The 12,113-nt window shown below is 48.3% G+C and overlaps 1 protein-coding gene across 1 annotated transcript in view; it reads left to right on the forward strand.

Annotated features, from left to right (window-relative positions):
• The window catches only part of CACTIN (cactin, spliceosome C complex subunit), a 473,103-nt gene that overhangs the window by 58,667 nt on the left and 402,323 nt on the right, over nucleotides 1-12,113 (forward strand). The gene's annotated exons all lie outside the window — the stretch shown is intronic.

Here is a 12,113-nt window from a genome sequence, read left to right on the forward strand (position 1 = left end):
AGTACAAACTGCGCTATGATCTGACCTAGTGATAGGAATAATCGTAGAAGAAAGGAGGATATGATCTATACGACAAAAGGAATTATGTGGATGTAAAAAACGAGTATATCTCTTTTTTGGTTGGATTAAGTTCCCACCACAAGTCAACAAGGTTGTATTGTATGAGTAATTGAGCTAAAGAGAGTCTTTTGGAGTTCAACGAAGGAGTTGCTGGGGATTTGTCCAAATAAGGTGAGATAACTTTGGTTTGAATCATGAGCTAATATTAATGTACCAATTTTATGGGAGTCAACCTGTAGCCTGTAAAAGATGAGATAGAAAGAAAGGGTGCAGGATTTTTATTGGGGGCATAATAAGATACAATGGTGACCGCCGTGTCCATGAGATGTCCAGTGAGGATCAGGTATCGTCCATCAGGATCTTTTATCTCCTTCAGGAGTGAAAAGGGAGTGTTGCAGTGGAAGGCTATTAGTACCCCACGTTGTTTGGTATTGGCTAAGGCCATATAAACCTGTGGGAATTTGGGGTGGGGTTAATCAAAAAGTGGGTTTCTTGTAGACATAGACTTTGGGCCTTCAAGGAAGTGAATGTACGGAAAGCCTTAGTGCGTTTATGGGGAATATTAAGACCCTGGACGTTTAATGAAAGAATCGTCAACGGGGGCCATGATAAGGTGTCTGGAGACGTGCTGTAAAATAAAGGTAATATCCTGTGGAGACGAGCCCCATTCCCGAGATCCAAAGAAGAGAGAAAGAGGAAAGCAGGAGAAGAGGTAAGGCACAAAATAAAAATAAGTTATAAGGCAAAGACATAATATAAAATCATACATAAATGTTTTTTGTTGGTGGGTAAACAAGGTTTCCCCATCAAGGGAAGAAAGGTCAGCCTCAAGAGACCCATATAAATGTAACCCTCGAGGGCAACTGGTGGGAGTGCGCGGAGCAACCCATGAGGGAGCAGACAGCCAAATTATATAGTAATATCATATAATAAACCAGGAGGGCGGCAGAGCCCGGACTATGTCCGCAGACCCCCGATACACCTGGCGAGAACTCCAAGTGGGACCCAACCGCATCGGGGGTCTGAAGGCATAATACATTAAGTAACCATAGGAAATAGTCATGAGAAAGGAAAAAAATGAGGTTGATTAGTATGCAAAAAAGAAAAACAAGTTCCCAAAGCATTTTGACAGGAAGCAGAAGTCTGTCATAATGGCGAAACAGCATAGTGACTTGAATAGAAGGTGGGTCCACGTCGTTGGTGAGGTCAAACAGGGACAATAGAGTAGTAAACCCAAAGAGAAGGGAGAAACCACAGCAAAGTGGGACTAAGATATATACCACTGGTGGTATCAGTCTATAGAGTCCGCCGGGTCAGGAGCTGGAGAGATGAAGCAACCACGTTTATGCGGGCTTTGTCTGTCTTTCCTTCCATTGATTTGTGGATGTTTCTGCAGAAAGCCTGAGGTAGATTTCCGACGATGAGTTTTGTTAACTTTTGAGGGTCTGTCAAATGTAGGTCCTGAAGGGTGGACTGTAGTTCCTCTGCCGAGCAACAAACGTACTTGGTGCCTTGGAAGGTAAAGCGGATGGAGAAGGGGAAACCCCATTGGTAGGAGATTTGGTATTGCAATAAAACTTGGACTAGAGGTTTCAAAGCTCAATGTTTGTTGATAGTAAGAGTAGAAAGATCGGCAAAGATTTGATAGGTATTACCCTGAAAGTTTAAAATATATTTATCTCTAGCTGCAGATAAGAGTTTCTCTTTTGTGCGATAGAAATGGAATTTAGTGATAATATTGCGAGGTGACCGTCAGGTTTTCTAACCGATAGTGCACGATGGACCCTGTCCATTTCTAATTTCTCATCTGGGATAGCTGGTTGCAGCTCTTGAAAGTGCAAGCATGGTGGCATGTAAATCGATCAGTTTCAGGTATGCCCCAAATGCGTAAGTTAGTGCGCCGTGCCCTATTTCCAAAATCTTCCAGACGAGACTGTAATGGAAGGTTTTCTTCTTTTAAGATTCTTTATTTCTGCAGTGTAAGTTTGTGTATTGTTCTCAATGTCATCCACTCGTGTTTCAAGGTCAGATAGTCTGTAACCCAGTTGTCTAATCTTTCTTTGTGGTCAGAGGTTTGGGTAAGTAATTTCTGGAACATATGTTCCAATTGATTTAGCAAAGCTGGGGAAGCCATTTCTTTATCTGTATTTCCCTGCAAATTATCATTTAAATCCTGCTGAGCAGAAAGAGTCCCTGTAAGCAGAGGGAATGGAGCCCTGAGCGGGCTTAGCGGAGTGTGTAGAGAGACATGCTGAGGCTGAGGTGGAAGCTGCAGCCGCTGCCATTTTGGCAGGAACACGGCACAGGGCTTCTTTAAAGGATTTTTGCTTTGTTTTGTGCTGGTGTCCGACCAGCACCATACCACCATGAGCCAGGGACTCTCAGATACCTGTGTGGTAAATTGTAAGGCGAATGTTGGCCGATAAACCTCCTTATTTACTGGATGTCTGCCCTCTGGGAGCGGAGCTTCACCTAGGCATAACCGCTTCGGTTGGTCCCGCGCATGCGCTCCGAACTGAGCTCTTTTCCATGCTCTGCCCTAGTATCGGACAAAATCCCCAGTCTCCTCCATCAGCCATATTCAGTTGAACAGACAAGGACTCACTGCTCAAGGTGGTGTAATTGCCTAATGACTCACACAGGTGCATGCCCCGGCTCGCCTCCGTGAAAACTTGACAAAAGAAAAGGAATTGGCAGCACTGACAAGGTAGACGCGTTTCACACACTGACTGTGTGCTTAATCATTACCCCGTGTGTGAAACGCGTCTACCTTGTCACGATTGTCATAATTTGGATGTCCAGTCAATAAATCTGGATTTTGACTCAACCTGGAGTGCTGCCAATTCCTTTTCTTTTGTCAAGCAATATTCAGTGGTTAACAGGCTAGCCCCTAGTTCCCTCTAAAAGCCCTTGTCCCTGTTGGGTCTGTCACAGTAATACTTTACTAGCCTGCACTGTTTCTTCATATGTTAAAATACAGTTTGTTACAAATGAACAGAACAAATATATTTTGCTTGTTGCTTAAAGGAGATGTACAGCCAAAGCTTCTTTGGCGGAAACCCTTGACGTTTAGGAGGAAGATATGATGGAGAGTAGCCGGAAGAAGTATTAGGATTGGCCTTTATGGTTCTCTATATGTGATACTGCACTGCCAGATTGTTACTGATTATTTTTTCTTGTTCAATGGAACTGTTGGACTCGTTTTTATCACCTTTTTGGTTTATGTGCTGCACTGGTACTTAATTATACAGGTTGTTATCGCATAGGTTGGACTGGTATATATTTATCTGTTTAATGGAGTTTATTTACTAATATTAAAAAAAATATATATGTATAAAAAAAAGGGGAGGATGGGAATCGTTTAAGCCCCCATTCGCACTGGGGCGACGCTACTTCGCACCGCGACCTCGGAGCGGCCGCCACGGACTTCGTAACATTGAAGTCTATGGCGGTCGCCTCCTGGTCGCCCCAAAGAAGCTCCGGACCCTTTTTCTGAGTCGGAGCGACTTGTGTCGCTCCTATCAGAACGGGTCCGCAGCTTCCCTATGGGAGGCGACCTGCGGCGACCTGTGAGGCGACCAGGTCGCCTCACAGGTCGCCCCAGTGTGAACGGGGGCTTAAGCTGCAGCTCTGGGGATGGTTCCTCACGTCTTGCATTTTCAATATTTCTATGTCTTTGTTATGATTGTTTGGATACTATATTCTGTAACTGCATTGTTACCTGTTTGTTTTTTGTTGTGAACCTTGCATTAACCACTTAAGCCCCAGCCCTATTTCGGACACTTTTTGTTTACAAGTTAAAAGCAGGATTTTTTCCTAGAAAACTACTTAGAACCCCCAAACATTATGTATATTTTTTAGCAAAGACTCTGGAGAATAAAATGTCGGTCATTGCAAAACTTTTTGTCAAGCGGTATTTGCGCAGCGGTCTTTAAAACGCCATTTTTTTGGAAAAAAATTGAAAAATCACATTTCACTGCATTTAAAAAATACTAAACGGTAAAGTTAGCCCATTTTTTTTGTATATTGTGAAAGATGATGTCACGCTAAGTAAATAGATACCCAACATGTTACGGTTTAAAATTGCGCCCCCCGTGGGATGGCGACAAACTACGGTCAATAGAGATCTCAATCTGCGACGCTTTAAATTTAACGGTTACCAGTTTAGAGGTAGAGTGTAGCTCTTTTTTTTAAATTATTGCGCACGCTCTGACGATCGCGGCGATACCTCACATGTGGGGTTTGAACAGCGATTTCATTCGCGGCTCGACTTGCGTATACGTTTTTTTTTTTGTGCGCGAGCTAACGGTGACGGGGGCGGCGAAAATTTTTTTTTTTTTTTTTTTCCTATTTATTTTGTATTTTTTTTAAACTTTATTACAGGTTTTTAAAAAAAAAAAAAAAAAAATCTGATCACTTTTATTGCTGTCACAAGCAATGTAAACATCCCTTGTGACAGCAATATGTGTGACAGGTACACTTTATGGAGGGATCGAGGGTCTAAAAGACCCTAGACCCCTCCACTACACTTCCCTGTATGCAAAACGCCGAAAACGGCATTTTTGCATACAGCCGTTTTTTAAATTTGCCGCCTTTTGCAGCACAGTAACCCGGAAGTGACGTCATGGACGCCGCCTCCGGGTTACGTCATCGGAGCCCCGATCGATGCCGTTTCCGGCATTCATCGGGACTCCATCCAGCCGGCGGACGTGCCGGCTGGGTGCTCGGGGCTCCCGGTGGGACGGAAGCCCCGGGCAAAGCCACGGAAGGCGGTGGGAGGGGGGGGGACGTCCCCTCCCGCCCCCCCGGGTAACGATCGAGCGGCTCCCGAGCCGCATCGGTCATTACCGACGGAAAGCCGACCGTCTGCTTCAAACCACGGTACCGGGATGATGCCTCTAACTAGAGGCATCATCCCGGTATAAACCCGCAAAGTGTACCGACGTATCGGTACGTTGATATGCGGTAAGTGGTTAATAAAAAAACCTTTCTCTTGCGTCCTCTGACAGTCGCCGCCCACTCATACAGTCTTCACTTATGGGTATTGTCCTTTATCCATAGGGGTAAACTAGGCAAAAGATTTTTGTTAAAATCATACATAAAAGCATTTGCATGTGCACACCCACAGGGGGCTGTCACGCTGGACCATACCCTCATGCAAGCAGCATTCTCAACTCAGTTTGTCTTTTGCCTAGCTAAGGTGTAGACAGGCTTTCCCTTGCTGGGGCTGAGGTCTCAGCCTCTCTACTTTTCTTATTTCATTTTATTTTTGAAAAAGTGTTTCTTTTCTCTTTCTCATGATAGAATTGTATTTGTTCCTGCGCTTAGTTAGTCAGATCAGAATACTACAGCGTTTGCGGTGCTGGGAATCGGACTGGTTGTCCTGGTATTTCAGGACAGAGCCTCTTACGGAATCCCAGCCTGCCATCAAGCGTTTAGCAGGCTATGCGTACGCCCAGGCCTTGCAAACGACCTGTCCCTGTCCGCGAATGTGGCTACTTCGCTAGGATGACTCTACTGCGGTACGCTGCGTGTAGCTAGCGTCCTGTTTGGCTGACGGTACCCCCACCACCTGTGGTGGGAGGCTACCTATCTCACGGCGGCACCCACGCTATCACTGGTCGGTGAGTAACCCCTCTATGTGGGGGGTGTCTGTGGGGCCTCTGTGTTGGGGATGACAGTCTGCCTGTGATGTCTGTATTATTCCCCTCATGTCTGTCAGTGTCCTTCCCGGTCTCTCCCTGTCCCTGTGGGCACTATTGGTGTTCTGCCACGCTGTGGGGGGGTCCCTCTCCTCGATGTGTGCCTTTTGTGTGCTTTGTGGGGGTGTCAGACATGTGCGGGCGGGCCCGCTGCAAAAAATCGCGGGGTCGCCATTTTTTAGTGTGGGCGCGCTATTCAGCTTCATTATGGGCTCTGCGCTTCTCCCTGCAGCAATTTCGCGCCCTTCCGACGCCATCTTGGATGTGGCGTGGTCCTTCCAATACATGGGCTCGGCAACCATTTTCCTGAAGCCTCCCCATTACTTTACATAGACGTCCATTTTCCCTTAGTCTGTGTCCTTTAGCGGATTACATCATTTCCTTTAATCAGACTGCAGATTGTTCCAGCAAAGCGTGGAGGTTGTATGTGTACCTTCTGGGGGTCTTTTAGCTTCTCTTGGGTCATTTTTTTTCATGCTGGCAGTCACTTTCCTGTTGGTTGCTTGTGACACTATTTCATTGCTGCTGCTGTACCTCGAGGTGTGATCTGCATCGGTTACTACTTAAAGGGCCAGCGCTTTCCAAACTTTCATTAGATTTATTATGGATTCCCTGGATGGCAAATTCCCCCCAGCTCTCAGCAGAGCTCCCTTGGCGCTGCACTAGCGACTTTAGCATCATAGGTGGATCTGCTGATGTCTAAACGGTCTTCTAGGGAATGGGCCAGGCCTTCACCTTCTTCTGATTCAGAGTCTGATATGGTTGTCACGGACAGTGTACCCCCTGCGGGGTCTGTCCTCAGTCTCAGTCGGAGGGGGAGGGGGAAGTAGAGGAGGCGGAAGTTTCCCCCGCCAGGGCTGCTGGAGATCGCGCTGCTATGGCTGCGCTCATTAGTTCTGTGACAAGCTGCATTTGGAGGATGTGCCCCACCAGCAGGGTACGCGGTCATCCTTTGGGACCCGCAGGCCCCGGAAGTCGGTTCAGGTTTTTTTCCCCTGTCACGCCGAATTTCATGCAATGGTGAATGAACATTGGCGCAATCTAAAGCGCAACTTTGTGGTACCTAGGCGGTTGAGTACCGCTATCCCTGCGCGTCTTACGGATTTGCGATGGACTGTGGCCCCTAAGGTGGACCACACTGTGTCCAAGTTGAATAATGCCTGGTGTTTAGGGACCCGGCGGACAGATGGGTGGAGTCTATTACCCACCACTGCTATATGGTGGCGGGTTCCTTGCTGAAACCCGGGTTCGCTTCAGTTCTGGTCTCTCAGGCTGTGCTGGATTGGATTAAAGTTATTCAACGCGCCATGCAGGCGGATTCTGCTCCCCCTGCTACGATGGCCATGATGGAACAGGTTTATCATACTGTACTATACCTGTGTGACACGACCTGGGATGAGGCCCCTCTGGTCTCATGTTTGTCTGCATGCGCGGTGCACATCCGTCGCATTGTGTGTTTTTTAAAAAAACTGTCGGCTGCCCTGTTTTCCTAAGGGGCGGTGGCTGACATCCCTTATGTGGGGAACAGACTTTTTGGGGGATCCCTGGATGTGTTGGTTAGGGGGTCACTGGGGGTGAGAGACACTTCAACACCAAGTGGCAAAGGGTTAATTCTTCCGCGGTAAGCGGGGCCCTTCCTTTAAAACCAACCAGGGGTCTTTCGTGCCTTTAGGGCACTAGACAAGGGCAAACCCTTCAAGGGCCCGAGTGGTCCGCAGAAGCCCTGGGCGGGCAAGCCAAAAGCTGCCCGCCCTAATGCGCCGTTCCAGTCCGCCTCCACCTGATGGGGCGTCCTCTCCCGCTTCAGGGGTGGGGGGACGACGTCTGCACTTCGGCTGCACCCGATCGGGGTGCAAGATCAACTTTTGATCACGCCCGACAGACCAGATTCTTCCCCTCAAATCTTCATTGAACCCCGGATCGTCTCCTCGATCTCCATCGGGTGGTGCAGGATCTGCTCGCCCAGGGGGCGATTGGGGGCGATTGTCCTGGTGCCTCATCGGGACAAATGTCAGAGTTTTTACTCAAATCTGTTCACGGTGCCCAGAAAGGAGGGCAAGGTACGTCCGATTCCGGACTTGAAGTTATGAACCGCTTCGTGCGAGTTCAGAAATTCTGCATGGAATCTGTTCGATCGGTGGTGGCCTCTCTGAGTCCGGGAGATTTCCTGGCGTCCGTTGACCTCAAGGATGCGTATTTACACATCCCCATTTACGAGGGTCATCAGAGGTACCTCCGATTTTTGAGATTGCAGGAACACTATCAGTTTGTGGCATTGCCTTCAGTCTCGCTTTGGCCTCAAGGGTGTTTACCAAAATCTTGGCTCCTGCCCTGGCCCTGTTGTGGGCGCAGGGGATTGCAATCCTGGGATATCTGGACGATTTCCTGTTAAGGTCGAGTTCCAGTGCGACCTTGATACGCGATCTGGCTACCACGGTTCAGATACTCCCAGGAGTTTGGGTGGACCTTCAATGTCCAGAAGTCGACGTTGTCCCCTTCTGTCCGGCTCCCTTACCTGGGGATGGTTCTGGACTCTGCTCAAGCAAAAGTCTTCCTGCCGGAGATATAACTCCAGACTCTACAGAGCGAGGTCAGGTCCCTTGGGAGCAACATTCCTCGTCACTCAGGTCCTGGGGTTGTGTGTATCAGCCTTCGAGGCGATACCATTTGCACAATTCCATGGATGGTGGTCGCCACGGATGCCAGCCTGTCGGGCTGGGGCGGTATTCTGGGCACTTGGTCGGAAGAGGAATCCTCTCTGCCATTAAAAGTGTTGGAACTAAGAGCGATCAACCTATGTTTGTTGCATTGGTTGAGTCGTCTGCAGGACCGCCCTGTGCGTGTGCAGACGGACAATGCCACTGCGGTGGCATGCATCAATCACCAAGGGGGCACCAGGAGTGCCCGGGAGGCCAAGGAAGTGGCCGAGATTCTGTCATGGGCCGAGATGCTGGTCTCGGCACTTCACATTCCGGGTGTGGAGAACTGGCAAGCCGACTATCTGAGCCGCCAGACCCTGGACCAAGGGGAATGGTCCCTACGCCCGGAGGTGTTCTCAGATGCTGTGTGCATTATGGGGATCCCCGGACGTGGATCTGTTCGTGTCTCCTCTCAACAACGAGGTGGAAAGGTTTGTGGCAAGAACTTGTGATCCTCTGGCAGATGCCTCGGACGCGTTGGTGGTGCCGTGGATTCAGTATCGCCTGATCTATGCCTTTCCTCCGATTCAATTGTTGTCCCGATTCCTTCGCAGGTTGGCCTCGATACCAAAAGCAGGTGTTCCTAGTGACTCCAGACTGGCCGCGCCGGTCCTGGTACGCGGACATCATGCAACTGGTCATCGAGCCTCCTTGGCGGCTCCCCTCACGAGACGATCTGCTGTTGCAGGGGCCGATCTTCCATCCTGCTTTACGGTCGCTGGCTTTGCGGCGTGGCTGTTGAAAGCCAGGTCCTGAGAGATCGAGGTCTCTTGTCGGCGGTCATTCCTACCCTCCTGAAGGCTAGGAAGGCCTTTTCTGGTAAGATTTATTATCGTACCTGGAAGGCTTATTTTGCCTGATGTGAATCTCCGGGTTTCCATCCTCGCTCCTTTTTGGTGGCGAGGGTGTTAGCCTTCTTGCAATCTGGTGTGGATCAGGGTTTGGCGCTGCCCATTATTAAAGGTAAGATATCCGTGCTGGCTAGTCTTTTTCCAGCGCCCTCTTGGGTCAAATTACTTGATCCGCATATTTGTTTAAAGTGTGCATCATATGGCTCCCCCTAGGAGGGCGCCATTAGCTCCTTGGGACTTGAATCTGGTCCTGTCCGTTTTCCTACGTCCTCCCTTTGAAAATATCTGGGAGTTTTCTCTGCCGGCACTGTCACGGAAAGTTGCCTTTTTAGTGGCTATCACATCTGCTCACAGAGTGTCGGAGTTGGCGGCCTTGTCCTGCCGCTCTCCCTACCTAGTTGTCCTTGGGGACAAGGTGGTCTTGCGACCTCATCAATCCTTCCTTCCTTCCTTCCTTCCTAAGGTGGTTTCTGCTTTCCATCTCATTGAGGATATTGTTTTGCCTTCGCTGCGTGTGAAGCCTAAGCACCCTAAGGAGTTTGCCTTGCATTCCTTAGCTGTTGTCAGGGCGATCAGGGTCTACCTGTCGTCTACTGAATCCTTCAGAATGTCGGATTCTCTCTTTGTCCTTCCTGAGGGACCTCAGAAGGGTACGGCTGCGTCTGCGGCAACCATTTCTAAATGGACCAGGCAGGCGATTGTACTGGCCTATTCGCTTGGGGAACAGGTTCCACCTTTCCCCTTTCCCGGCACACTCTACCAGGGCAGTGAGTGCGTCTTGGGTTTTTTCGCCATCAGGCGTCTGTGTCCCAGGTATGCAAAGCGGCGACTTGGTCGGCCATGCATACCTTTACCATATTTTGCAAACTTGATGTTTTGGCATCGGCTGATGCCTCCTTTGACCGCACAGGTCTGAGTGCGGCTGTACTTTAGGGGGACATTACAGATTGGCGTCTATCCCTTCCTGTTGGGGGATTAACCCCTTGGTTTTTGCTTTCCTGGGTTTTGTTGCTCCTGTTGAGCTTCCTGTTACCCAGTGTTTTTTGCCTTTTTATCTTGGCGATAAGGTTCCTTCTCTGACCTGGGTGTTGCGTTACCCTTGTGGCGGTTGCGTTTCCCACTCCTCAAGTCTACACTGCTTTGGGAAGTCCCATAAGTGAAGACTGTATGAGTGGTCGGCGACTGTCAGAGGATGTAAGAGAAAACAGAATTTTTGTAAGAACTTACCGTAAAATTATTTTCTCTGAGTCCTCTGACAGTCGCCGCCCCCGCCCCTCTTTTGGGGTTGTTGGATCTATATACTGCTTGCTACCAAACGGAGTTGAGAATGCTGCTAGCATGAGGGTATGGTCCAGAGTGACAGCCCCCTGTGGGTGTGTACATGCAAATGCTTTTATGTATGATTTTAACAAAAATCTTTTGCCTAGTTTACCCCTATGGATAAGGACAATACCCATAAGTGAAGACTGTATGAGTGGGCGGCGACTGTCAGAAGACTCAGAGAAAATTTTACGGCAAGTTCTTACAAAAATTCTGCTTTTTGTTTTTTTTTTAAAAAGCTCCTTTTGGCTGTACTTCTCCTATGGATCACAGGAGTGCAGTTTGTTCTGCACTCCTGTGACCCGTTTTCAGCAGAGAGCAGACTGAATTCTGCTTCAGTGAGCGAGGAGGGGGCATAGCGGAGAGCTGAACTGACAGTCAGCAGCTCTCTGCTCACAGGGCTGTGAGAACCAAGCGATTGGTGGTGTTCGATCGCTCGGTTCTCAGTGTAGAGGCGACGGGGGGATAGATGCCGCATCCTAGGTAAGTATAAATGGGTTAAAGAAAATTCCATACATCTCCTTTTATGTGTCCTTCTACCTATATAGTAATATGCATGTTGCATAATGCGGGCCCTTGTGTTTTTAAACCAGGCTCCTAGGTGGGATGAGAACTGTTTAGACCTAAAAACTAAAGTGGTTGTAAAGTCACATCTATTATATTCTTTTATCCTCTGTTTTATCAACATAATAAATGTAGCGTGTGTCTTTTTTTTTTTTTATTATATAGCGAAAATACCTTATTTGCCCAGCTTTTCTGTGTGGTCACATGTCCTCACTCTGCCCTCCTTGATATAAGAAGTACAGTGGGAGGGGCTGAGATTCCCCCTCTGGCGTATGCAAGCTAGCAGGGAGGGACAGGGAGGACATGTGACCACACAGCAGAGCTGGGAGAAGAAGGTATTTAGTTTTATATAAAAAAAAAAAATACACACGCTGTACTTACAGGAACATATTAACAGAGAAGATAAAAGTATATAACAAATGTTACTTTACAACCTCTTTTCCAAAGCAGAGGAGCAGCTGCAGCAGAATACTCAAGCCAGGAGTAGGGGGTTAAGGAGAGATTGGCGTACACATGCAGACTATGGAAATGAGGGGGGAGATGCAGGATGACGGAAGCACATGATCTGACCACGCTATCAAGGATCAGCAGCCATAATAAAGGCCCGTACACACACGCAGATCGTCGTCCTACAAACGTCGGCGGACGAAAGATCTGCCGATTGTATGCGTGTTAGTATGGTGCCTCCGACAGATGTCTGCACACAATCTGCGGACAAGAGTCTTTCTTGCAAACATGAAAATTTTTGTCAGCAGACACCAGAACGGACGATTGTTCGGCTGTCAGTACAGAAATCAGCCGACAGACTGCAGATTTGCAAGACTGGGCATGCTCAGAAAATAAAAAACACAGGGAAAGTTAACCATTACATGACATCACTTCTGCAGTCAGCTGAAGTCTGCAGACAAAATTCTTGT

This window comes from Pelophylax lessonae (genome assembly GCF_965119305.1).
Source record: "Pelophylax lessonae genome assembly, chromosome: 1".
Taxonomy (NCBI): domain Eukaryota; kingdom Metazoa; phylum Chordata; class Amphibia; order Anura; family Ranidae; genus Pelophylax; species Pelophylax lessonae.